The following is an 11879-nucleotide window of genomic DNA, read 5'->3' as shown; positions in this document are numbered from 1 at the left end:
CATATTGGTTTAAACAAGCACACCCTCTAAACCTGGCCGGCGTACACCCATTTTACACCAAAAAGCACTACTTTTGCATGGGCCGGAATTACCACAAACAAGTCTTCATTGTCAACAAGTTACACATGTTTACAAACTACATGCTCTCCCCTGTCACTTCAGTCAAATAGTTGCCACTTCATAGCTGTCTGCCATGAAATAATCACAGTCAAACAGCAGACTACTTGCGCGGATAAATTTCCGGATGTCCGGACAACCAAATGGAAAGATAACTGTAATCTGAGGCCGGATCTGTTACATCTTACAATGGTATCAAACTCGGAACAGTCCCTTTAAAAACATTATTACTATTATTTTTAAATATGTTACAATGGTTTCAAACTCGGGCCAATGCCTTTAAAAATATTTATTACTATTGTTTTGAAATATGTTGCAATGGTTTCAAACAGGATAGCCCCTTTAAGGTCACCGAAGTACATTTATTTTCTCACACAAACATGTTTTGATCGTTAATGGGTGACACGCGGTAACAGGGAGAGGATATACGTAGTTGTTTAATTAACATTCTTCCTTTGGTCGAATCAAACGAGCCCAGTAAGCAGAATGATTGGCGAAGGAAATTAAATCATTGGATGATGACTCGGCATAAAGACAAAACGAAACGCAAGTTCAAACAGTAGATTGGGGAAAATTCGAGCGAAGATGTTTGGCGAACATATTGTGTGCAGCGTCTTATTCATCATGGTAAGTGGTATGCGATTTTATTTGGGATGCAGTGATATATAATATGACTTTGGCCATTAAGAAGAAAATTAAATTAACAAATAACAAAAAAAAAAAAAAAAAAAAAAAAAGAAGAAAAAAGTTAAATAAATAAAACAATTAAAAAAAAAAAAAAATGACATCTTTGTAATTTAATTTAATTTAAAAGTTTACTTTATTTTGTTCTGTATGATTATTTCAGTTTAAAGAGACTTTAAGTTTGAGATAGTTGCAAAGGCTATACTTCACCATGTTTTGTTTTTTTTCTTCACATTAATACTTGATAAATAACTACATATTAATCTATTCCACACATGACCTTTTCACATTTAACTCGAAAATATAGAAAATTAATTAGATATGCATTAGTCAATGATCATTTAATTAATGTGCTCTAGTGGTGTTTAGCCTTATTGAATATGCATGAGTTGTCATATAATATAAGTATTGGCCTCATCAAAAGAAAAATAGACAAATAAAAAAAAACCCCATAACATGCATATAAAATATAAAAACAGAAGCCAATTGTTAGCCCTTTATTTAAAGGGACATTCCTGAGTTTGCTGTATTGTAAGATATGTTCGACTAATAAAATATTTACTTACATATTAAAGCTATTTTCTTGTTTAGAATATCAGTGTCTGTATATTCAATATGTTTCCGGTCGTCTTAATATTTGTAAGAAGCCCAAACAGGATTTTTGTCTTCAAATAATTAAAAAATATATTTTAGGAAATACAATGAAATTTAACCTAGTACAAATATTAGAACGATCAAAAACACGTTTAATATACAGCCACTAATATTTTAAGCAGAAACATATATTTGATACGTAATTACAATCGTTAAAAAGTCTCCGTTAGTCGATAACATCTTTAAACTTGCAGCAAACTCAGGAATGTCCCTTTAAAGAATATTAGTTGAAAACATATACACGTACGCCATGCGATATCACTTATTTTGTTTCTGCCAGTTAATTTCATGGCATTATTTTGTTATAATTTTAATGGGCACGTTGTTCCAGACATATTTTTTAAATTTCAAAACAAATATTACAAGACACTTTTTGGTAAGTATACAACCTCGATTCAGCGTCTTTAAATCTGTTTAGGCTGAACATGACCGTTAGTTGCGCGTTCAGAATACAGAGCGCTCGCGAACAATTTGATTGGCACTATCTTATTCTATCATATTGTAGCCATCTAACGTTGGGGCAGGACGTAGCTCAGTGGTACAGCGTTTGCTTGATGCGCGGCTGGTCTGGGATCGATACCCGTTTGTGGGCCCATTAGGCTATTTCTCGTTCCAGCCAGTGCACCACGACTGGCATATCAAAGGCCATGGTATGTGCTATCCTGTCTGTGGGATGGTCATATAAAAATCCCTTGCTGCTAATCGAAAAGAGTAGTCAATGAAATGGCGACGGCGGGTTTCTTCTCTCAATATCTGTGTGGTCCTTAACCATATGTCTGACGCCATATAACCGTCAATAAAATGTGTTGAGTGCGTCGTTAAATAAAACATTTCCTTCCATCTAACGTTAGGCGCAGACACCAGTCTATAAAGAGACCGTGATCTCCCGCCATGCTGAACACGTCACGACTGGTTATCCTAACGATGTATAACGATAATATGATATCAGTTAAGGACGAAAAACGATTCGTTTTTGATTATATAAAAGCTTTTAGAGACAGACATGTAGTACTTTGGGAGAACAAACAAGACGACCCTCAACAGGCAATGTTCCGGAAAGATTAGCTCGAGTAGTTTGCCGTTCGAGAGCTGGACGGACATTTGGACGGTATGATTGCTCTCAGCCGTATCGTAAGTTCATAACCACCGTCTAGCTCTCGAACGGCAGAGTACTCGGGCAACCGGAAAGGGCTATAATTGGGACAACTAAGTCAAAATCACTCAAAAAGCTCCTTAAATTGACTTTTCGAAGAACCGCTCCAAATCATGCGCCAAATAACTTCATGAAAATTGCACAAACCTGTTTATTTTTTGGACTCAATCCTACGGGACATTAAAAGAAAATTCAGTAGCACCACAAATATCCCCCCCCCCCCCCCCCCCCCCCCCCGCCAGCTAACAACCCTGGTTGGGCTGTTTGTGCTCTCTTGCACTTGCCAAGGGCGGGCGGTCCCTCCCCCAACTCAACCCCTTTCCTGTCCTGGACGAAGATCAAGTTCAAGTTCAAGTTATTTATTGCTTTAAATTTTTATAACTTACAAGCATAAAACAATGTACAACAAAATAATAAATATATACAGGATATGTACAGGATTTATGGTGGAGAATGATTTAGTAAATAATAATTATATTATTATTATTAATAATAATAATAATAATAATAATAATAATAAATAAATTAAGGTTCTATTGACTTATATTATTTAATACATATATGTCATTATTAAGTATACTGAGAGATACATGTACTACTGGTTTAATATACATGTAATCGAATAATACTATACTGAATAAACAGAAGTAATGTTAATATTAACCAGTTTGCTCCAATAGTTGATCTCTAACGGCATTTGCTCTAAATAAATATTTTCCGAGATTATTAAGTTCTAAATAGTCAGACGCCAATAGCTGGGTAAGTTTGAAAACGCTTGGACGTCTATGGTAATATGTTTTAATACATTTCATTCTTAAATCATTATATCGTGGGCACTGGGGGATAAAATGATACTCGTCTTCTATTTAATTTTTGTCACATAGTGTACATTTTCTCTCTGATCATTCAATATTTCTATACCTGCCAAATTCTGTATTTAATTTATGTGCACATATTCTGATTTCAGTTATGTCTTTTAAATGAAGAACGTCCAATGGTTTTCTAAGATAATCTTGTAATATGAAATTATTTAACAAGTGTTTGTATAAACTTCCCTTTGGAGTTATCATTATTTTACTGTAACATTGTTGCTTGAATATGTCAGTTATCCTTTCTGTAATTACATTGTAAATATTGTTATTAACATGTGCTAAGTTCCATACATAATTTAAACCTAGTTCGTTTAGTTCCTGTTTGACCTTCATTAACCAGTCATCTTCATACTGAACCATTTCCTCATATATATATAGCTCTTAATATACTGTTATTAGTGTTACGCAGCTTTATCCAATATTTAAAAATACGTAATTTTCTTATAATTTGCATTGAGAATTGTCCTAATTCACTATAAACAAAATCATTACATGTTCTTTTGTGTACCCCTAATAGTCTTTTACAGAACTGTATATGATTTTTTCCAATGTCTTGGCCAGAATAAAAACCTCACACTTCAGATCCGTAACTAAGAATACTATTAACATATATGTCAAACACGGATAGCATTATTTCAATATTAAAATAAAAAGTAAAGTTTGTTTTATTTAACGACGCCACTAGAGCACATTGATTTTTTATCTTACCATCGGCTATTGGACGTCAAACATATGGTCATTCTGACACTGGTTTTTTTTAGAGGAAACCCGCTGTCGCCACATAGGCTACTCTTTTACGACAGACAGCAAGGGATCTTTTATTTGCGCTTCCCAAAGGCAGGATAGCACAAACCACGGTCTTTGTTGAACCAGTTATGGATCACTGGTCGGTGCAAGTGGTTTACACATACCCATTGAGCCTTGCGGAGCATTCACTCAGGGTTTGGAGTCAGTATCTGGATTAAAAATGCCAGGCCTCGACTGGGATCCGAACCCAGTACCTACCAGCCTGTAGACCGATGGCCTAATCACGACGCCACTGAGGCCGGTCAATATTTAAATATTTATTATTACACACTTTCAGCACTGAACATAAAGCTTTTCGACCTTGTTCTGCTACTCTCTTCTGTGTACAACTAAACTTTCCATTATAAAATAATAATATGCCTAGGTAATTAAATTCATCCACAACGTCTATATGGCAACCGTTATAAAACCATTTCTCATTTTCTCGCACTTTTCCTCCATTTCTAAACACCACAATCTTTGTCTTAGTTGTATTCGACACTTGCGCCCATGAAGGCGTGCGCTACAACAGCTTGCTCTGAATGTGCATGTTAAAACCTATGACATGACATGACATGTAGGACATAGGCGTTAATTGGATGATGATAGCAACTTGTAAGGTCAGTTATATATATTAAATCGCCTGTTAAATGAGGAAATAATTATCTTCCGAGTCATTTCCAACGTTAATACATTCTAAATGACATTTGCTTTACTACATAGATATTAGCCCGAGTACTCTGACTGTCGAGAGCTAGACGGACATTTGGACAGATATTTAGGGCTGAATATCTGTCCAAATGTCCGTCTAGCCCTCTACAGTCAGAGAAGTCGGGCTACATAGATATATAAAACATGATCGCACATAGCCAATAGTTGTAGTTGTCCCCCTTGGAATACTGAAGTAATCGTAATGACATATTACGTGCCCTGAACCTCTTTTCGATATAGACACGTAAATAAAGTAACAATAACAGTAATGACACGTTTCTGATATATAACTACCTATACGCACTGAAAGAACATTTCCAATACCCTATCCTTGACTATCTGTCACTATGTGTGTATCAGTCTGTCTGTCTGTCTGTCTGTCTGTGTGTGTGTGTGTGTGTGTGTGTGTGTGTGTGTGTCTGTATCTCTCTGTCTGTTTGTCTGTCTGTATGTCTGTTTGTCTCTCTCTCTCGCTCGCTTTCTCTGTCTGTCTCTAGCTTTTTTAGTCGTCTCTCTGTCCATCTCTCTCTCTCTGCCTATGCCTCTCCCTCTCTATCTCTTTATCCCTGTCTCTCTCCATCTCTCTCCCTCTACCTCTCCCTTTGCATCCCTCTCATTAATTCTCTCCCCTTCCAACTCCCCCCTCTCTCTGTGTCTCTTTCTTTCTCTGTCTCTCTGTCTCTCTCTCAATCTCTCTGTCTGTCTGTCTCTGTATCTGTCTGTTTGTCTGTCAGTCTCTCTCTCTCTCTCTCTGTCTATCTCTCTGTCTGTCTCTGTCTTTCTCTGTCTGTCTGTCTCTGTCTCTCTCTGTGTGTCTCTGTCTCTGTCTCTGTCTCTCTCTGTATCTGTCTCTCTGTCTCTCTCTGTCTCTCTGTCTCTCTCTCTCTATCTCTCTCTCTCTCTCTGTCTCTCTGTCTCTGTCTCTCTCTGTCTGTCTGTCTGTCTCTGTCTCTCTCTCTCTGTCTGTCTCTCTCTCTCTCTCTCTCTCTCTCTCTGTCTCTCTCTCTCCTCTCTCTCTCTCTCTCTCTCTGCCTCTCTCTCTCTGTCTCTCTCTCTCTCTCTCTCTCTCTCTCTCTCTCTCTCTCTCTCTCTCTGTCTCTGTCTCTGTCTCTCTCTCTCTCTGTCTCTCTCTCGTCTCTCCTCTCTCTCTCTGTCTCTCTGTCTCTCTCCTCTCACTCTCTCTCTCTCTCTCTCTCTCTCTCTCTGCCTCTCTCTCTCCTCTCTGCTCCCTCTCTCTCCTCTCTCTCTCTCTCTCTCTCTCTCTCTCTCCTCTCTCTCTCTCTCTCTCTCTCTCTCTCTCTCTCTCTCTCTCTCTCTCTCTCTCTCTGTGTGTCTCTGTCTCTGTCTGGCGAGCTCGTTAGCTCTCAGTTACCAGTCACAGAGAGTTACCGATATTAGAAACGACCGCGTTTACTAATTTATTTTATATTAAAGACGATATTACATATTAAATAAGCATGTTCTGTTTTGATTAAATACAGGTTTTAATGCCATACAAGACAGCGAGTCAAGGTGGTACTATCGACGAGCTGATAACACAAGCGGCAAACTCCAGTGAGTATATATTAAATAGCTAAATTATAGAACACTCCAAATCTCTCGTTCGTGTACTCTGTTGAAAACGTTAGTGTGTGTACACTACAGATAGGAAAGAAAGAAATGTTTTATTTAACGAAAGAAAGAAATGTTTTATTTAACGAAAGAAAGAAATGTTTTATTTAACGAAAGAAAGAAATGTTTTATTTAACGAAAGAAAGAAATGTTTTATTTAACGACACACTCAACACATTTTTATTTACGGTTATATGGCGTGAGACATATAGTTAAGGACCACACAGATTTTGAGAGGAAACCCGCTGTCGCCACTTCATGGGCTACTCTTTTTGATTAGCAGCAAGGGATCTTTTATATGCACCATCCCACAGACAGGATAGTACGAAGCACGGCCTTTGTTACTTCTAATGTGGAGCACTGGCTGGAACGAGAAATAGCCCAATGGGTCCACCGACGGGAATCGATCCTAGATCGGTCGCGCATCAGGCGAGCGCTGTACCACTGAGCTACGTCCCGCCCCTCCCCCCACCCACTACACATAATTACATTATTAAAGGGACATTCCTGAGTTTGCTGCATTGTAAGATGTTCCACACTAATAAAATATTTCTACGATTGAACTTACATATTAAATATATTTTCTTGTTTAGAATATTAGTGTTTGTATATTCAATGTGTTTCTGGTCGTCTTAATATTTGTAAAAAGCCCAAACTGGATTTTGTCTTAAAATATATTTTAGGAAATAAAATGAAATTTAACCTGTACAAATAATAGAACGACCAGAAACACGTTTAATATACAGCCACTAATATATTATGCAGACAAATATATTTGATATGTAATTGCAATCGTTAAAAAGTCTCTTTTAGTCAATAACATCTTACAAATTGCAGCAAACTCAGGAATGTCCCTTTTAAAAATCTCAATTCCAGTGAATGTACATAAACTAGATAAATTAAAGTAAAACACTAAATTCGAAATACGTTGAGTTTTTCCGTGAGCAGGAGCTGGTAATGAGATGCGAACCCAATGCCTATCAGCCATAAACCGATAGCTGATCACGAACCACTACTTGGTTGTAGCTAAACCTAAGATAATTGGAGGGGACGGATTTAGCTCAGTTGGTTGAGTGCTTGTCCGAGCTGCTTGCGTCGCAGGATCGAACCACCTCAGTGGATCCATTCATCTGACTGGGTTTTTTTTCTCATTCCAACCGGTGCACCACAACTGGTATATCAAAAGCCGTGGTATGTGCTTTCCTGTCTGTGGGAAAGTGCATATAAAATATCCCTTGCTGCTAATGGCAAAATGTAGCGGGTTTCCTCTGAAGACCTTGTGTCAGAACTACCAAATGTTTGACATCCGGTATCCGATGATTAATTAATCAATGTGGTCTAGTGGTGTCGTTAAACAAAAACAAACAAACTTTAAAATAATTTGAAGTGGGTGGGAGCGTTGGGGTGGGGGACACAGTCATAGAGAGTCCTCGCCAGCTATACAAAAGGGCACATTTATACTAAGAGGAGCTTTTATTTCTTCTTCTTCTCTCCCCCCCCCCCCCTCCTCCATATCAACAACTACTCACTACTCCAGACACGGCGGAGCAGGGTGGGGTAGGGAGGCTGAATCAAAAATATTATTCCTAGTAAATCGTAAGGCAGAGATGAATTTTATTGGTAGAAGTTTGTTTCAAGTTTGTATTGTTTACCAAAACCACTAGAGCACATCGGTTAATTAATCATCGGCTGTTGGATGTCAAACAATTTTGCTAATACTGATATGTAGTCATTAGAGGAAACCAGCTACATTTCATTTCAACTTATTTTCGTGCTTATATCCAATTAAGGTTCAAGCACGCTGTCCTGGGCACACACCTCAGCTATCTGGACTGTCTGTCCAGGACAGTGGGTTAGTTGTTATTTGGTTAGTGGTTAGTGAGAGAGAGAAGAGGGTGTAGTGGCCTTATACCTACCCATTGAGCCCTTAACTTAAGAACTCCCTTTGGGTTGGAGCCGGTACCGGGTTGCGAACCCTGTACCTACCAGCCTGTATTCCGATGGCTTAACCACCGGTACCAATGTCTACTTGCTTCCGCCATGCCTATGTAACTCCCCTTCCAGCCCACCCCATTACCAGTCGCTAGTTACCATCCTGTACTACGCTATGAAAGCCCGTTATTCGATCCCCAAACATTTGATTTAACTAGTCAATTATTGTGGATATAAAGAGCGGTTATGTTGAAGTTATGACCGGGTCACCAGTTCAAATGACTATTTAAGTATAAGCACTGCATCCGGTAATTTATGCAACAATTATTTCACCTAACCTTTATAGTTAAAATTTGTTTTTGCTTAACAAAACCACTAGAGAACATTGAATTACTAATCAAGGCTAATGGATGTCAAACGTTTGATAATTCTGACACATAATTTTAGAAGGACGGCAGAAAATGTTTTATTTAACGAAGAGCTCATCGCATTTTATTTACAGTTATATGGCGTCAGACATATGGTTAAGAACCACACAGATATATATAAAGAGGAAACCCGCTGTCGCCACTTCATGGGCTACTCTTTTTCGAATAGCAGCAAGGGATCTTTTATATACTCCATCCCACAGACAGGATAGTAACATACTACGGCCTATGTTACACCAGTTTGTGGAGCACTGGCCGGAACGAGAAATAGCCCAATGGGGCCATCGACGGGGATCGATCCTAAACCGACCGCGCATCGAGCGAGCGCTTTACCACTGGGCTACGTCCCGCCACCTCCTCCCCCCCCCCCCCCCCCCCCTCACCCCAACACACACACAGACAGGGGGCGCTTGTTCAAGAAACCTTCAAACAAGTATTTCCAAAAGAATCGATATCTGCGTGGCTGTTAATGGCATGACATCTGAATAGCAAGTTGAACATACCGAGAGTTAAGTGTCTTCTCCACGCTAGAGTCAGTCTGTTGAGAAACCCGACAGTGTTACTTCCCAGTATGATTGTAATCAGATCGTATTGCCACTCTGGAGAATATCGGCTTTCAAGAATAGTATACTATTGAGCTCTTACTAAGGATATACTAAGTATATGTCTTGATAAACAACCTGGGCCCCATTCTACAAAGCGATCTTAGCGCTAAGATCACCTTAAGTGAATAAGGTATAGCTATGCAATTAAGGTGATCTTATGCCTATAATCGCTTCGCAAAACGAGGCCTAGTGATCATCTTAAATTTATGCCTTAAATGCTAATGCGCTCTCTCTCTCTCTCTCTCTCTCTCTCTCTCTCTCTCTCTCTCTCTCTCTCTCTCTCTCTCTCTCTCTCTCTCTCTCTCTCATAGTTTTAGAAAGGAATCTCGCTACATTTTTTCCATTAGGAGCAAGATATCTGTTATATACGCCATCCGGCAGACAGGATAATACATACCACGGCCTTTGATATACCAGTCGTGGTGCACTGTTTGAATCGAAAAATAGCCCAATGGGCCCACCGATGGGGAATGACCAAGCGAGCTATGGCCCGCTCCCAATGGAACTGATGTAAATGTGTTGGGGTTGGGGTTTGTTTTCACGGGCGCATAAAAGAAAAAGGTAATTAAATAGCTATGAAAGGTAAACATAATATTGACGACTTGTAGAGTCTTCGCAGGGTAATACAAGTTCGAGTAACTTCTAGCCCTACCCTTAATGACATGTTGTGTCAATAAGAGGAGGGTTTGAGGTGACTCCAGCTAGGTACTAGGTGCATGGCCTTTATAATTCAGACACTTGTTATGTTCATATTATTCCAACAGATTTTGTAATCGAAAGTTAATCGATTTAGGCAAACCGATTATAACCGATGATCGATTATGAAATTCCAACCGATCCCCGACTCTAAGACTAAATGATGTTTTGACAATGTCGAAATTGCCCCCATGAACCAAAAACCGGCCTCGGTGGCGTCGTGGTTAAGCCATCGGACATAAGGTGGGGGTGTTCAGTGTTCGCAGCCTGGTACTGGCTCCCACCCAGAGCGAATGAACGAATGAATGAATGTTTAACGACACCCCAGCATTAAAAATACATCGGCTGTTGGGTATCAAACTATGGTAAATGACCCAGAGCGAGTTTTAACCACTCGATGGGTAAGACCACTACATCCTCTTCTCTCTCACTAACCAACTAACAACTAACCCACTGTCCTGGACAGACAGCTCAGATAGCTGATATTCGTGCCCAGGACAGCGTGCTTGAACCTTAATTGGATATAAGCACGAAAATACGTTGAAATGAAATGAACCTAGATTAGATCACATTCACAAAATGACATAAAATAAACTGGTTCACTTGTAGGTCATCAGTTCGACTTCCTGATGAATGAAAGAAGTAACAGCGTAACAGTCGAGATGGACATGGTCTACACTATAGATGAATGGATCGCCATAGTGGAAGCGTGAGTATTACCGTAAATCCTCAAATAGAAGACCGCTTTTCTGTCTGTGGTATGGTGCACATAAAACATCCTTCGCTACTAATGGAAAAATGTCTGTCCTGGACAAAGGAGCCTGCCGAGGCCGACACCTGTGTCCAGGACAGGCCATCACTAAAACAGCTTGCTCTGAATGCGCACATTAACCCCTGTACCATACCATACCAATGAAAAAATGTACTGGGTTACCTCTGATGACTACGTGTAAAAAGTATCAAAAGTTTGACATCAATAGCCGATGATTAGTTAATCAACGTGCTCTAGTGGTGTCGTTAAACAAAACAACCAACCAATCTATGAAGCCCAACATGTTCTGTTGTAGCTTTGTCAGGTTAAGGTCCATGTTATACTCGTCATTTCAATTGCATGACGTCAAATGCTTACAACCATATGGTGAGACCTGCAAAGAAGAAGTGTTTTTCATTTGTCAGTGAGATAAGACGTTTCTATATCTACAAAAAGGTTTGGAAGCTTATAGCAGAATAAGGCTATGTTAGAAAACATTTTGAATGGAAAATTAAAAACAATAATATTATTATTATTAATAATAATAATAATAATAATAATAATATTTTATATAAATATAGAAGCCAGTCTTGAATAGAGGCAATAGAGATTAAAGCGCTCGCTTGATGCGCGGTCGGTTTGGGATCGATCTCCGTCAGTGGGCCCATTGGGCTATTTCTCGCTCCAGCCAGTACACCATGACTCGTACATCAAAAGCCGTGGTATGTGTTATGCTGTCTATGGGATGGTGCCTATAAAAGATCCCTTGCTGCTAATATAAAAAGAGTAGCCCATGAAGTGGCGACAGCGGGTTTCCTCCCTCAGTATTTGTGTGGTCCTTAAGCATATATCTGACGTCATATAACCGTAAATAAATGT

The 11879-nt window shown here is 39.1% G+C and overlaps 1 long non-coding RNA gene across 1 annotated transcript; it reads left to right on the top strand.

The window, feature by feature from the left end:
* Positions 1 to 241: 241 nt before the first annotated feature.
* LOC121366759 lies at positions 242 to 10959 on the top strand. The gene is made up of 3 exons (XR_005957221.1): positions 242 to 744; positions 6459 to 6531; positions 10859 to 10959. It is a non-coding gene; the product is annotated as an uncharacterized LOC121366759 (long non-coding RNA).
* The last annotated feature ends 920 nt before the right edge of the window (positions 10960 to 11879 follow it).

This window comes from Gigantopelta aegis, unplaced genomic scaffold (genome assembly GCF_016097555.1).
Source record: "Gigantopelta aegis isolate Gae_Host unplaced genomic scaffold, Gae_host_genome ctg7031_pilon_pilon, whole genome shotgun sequence".
Taxonomy (NCBI): domain Eukaryota; kingdom Metazoa; phylum Mollusca; class Gastropoda; order Neomphalida; family Peltospiridae; genus Gigantopelta; species Gigantopelta aegis.
The sequence above is the reverse complement of the archived record's forward strand: the minus strand, read 5'-3'. Positions and strand labels throughout refer to the sequence as shown.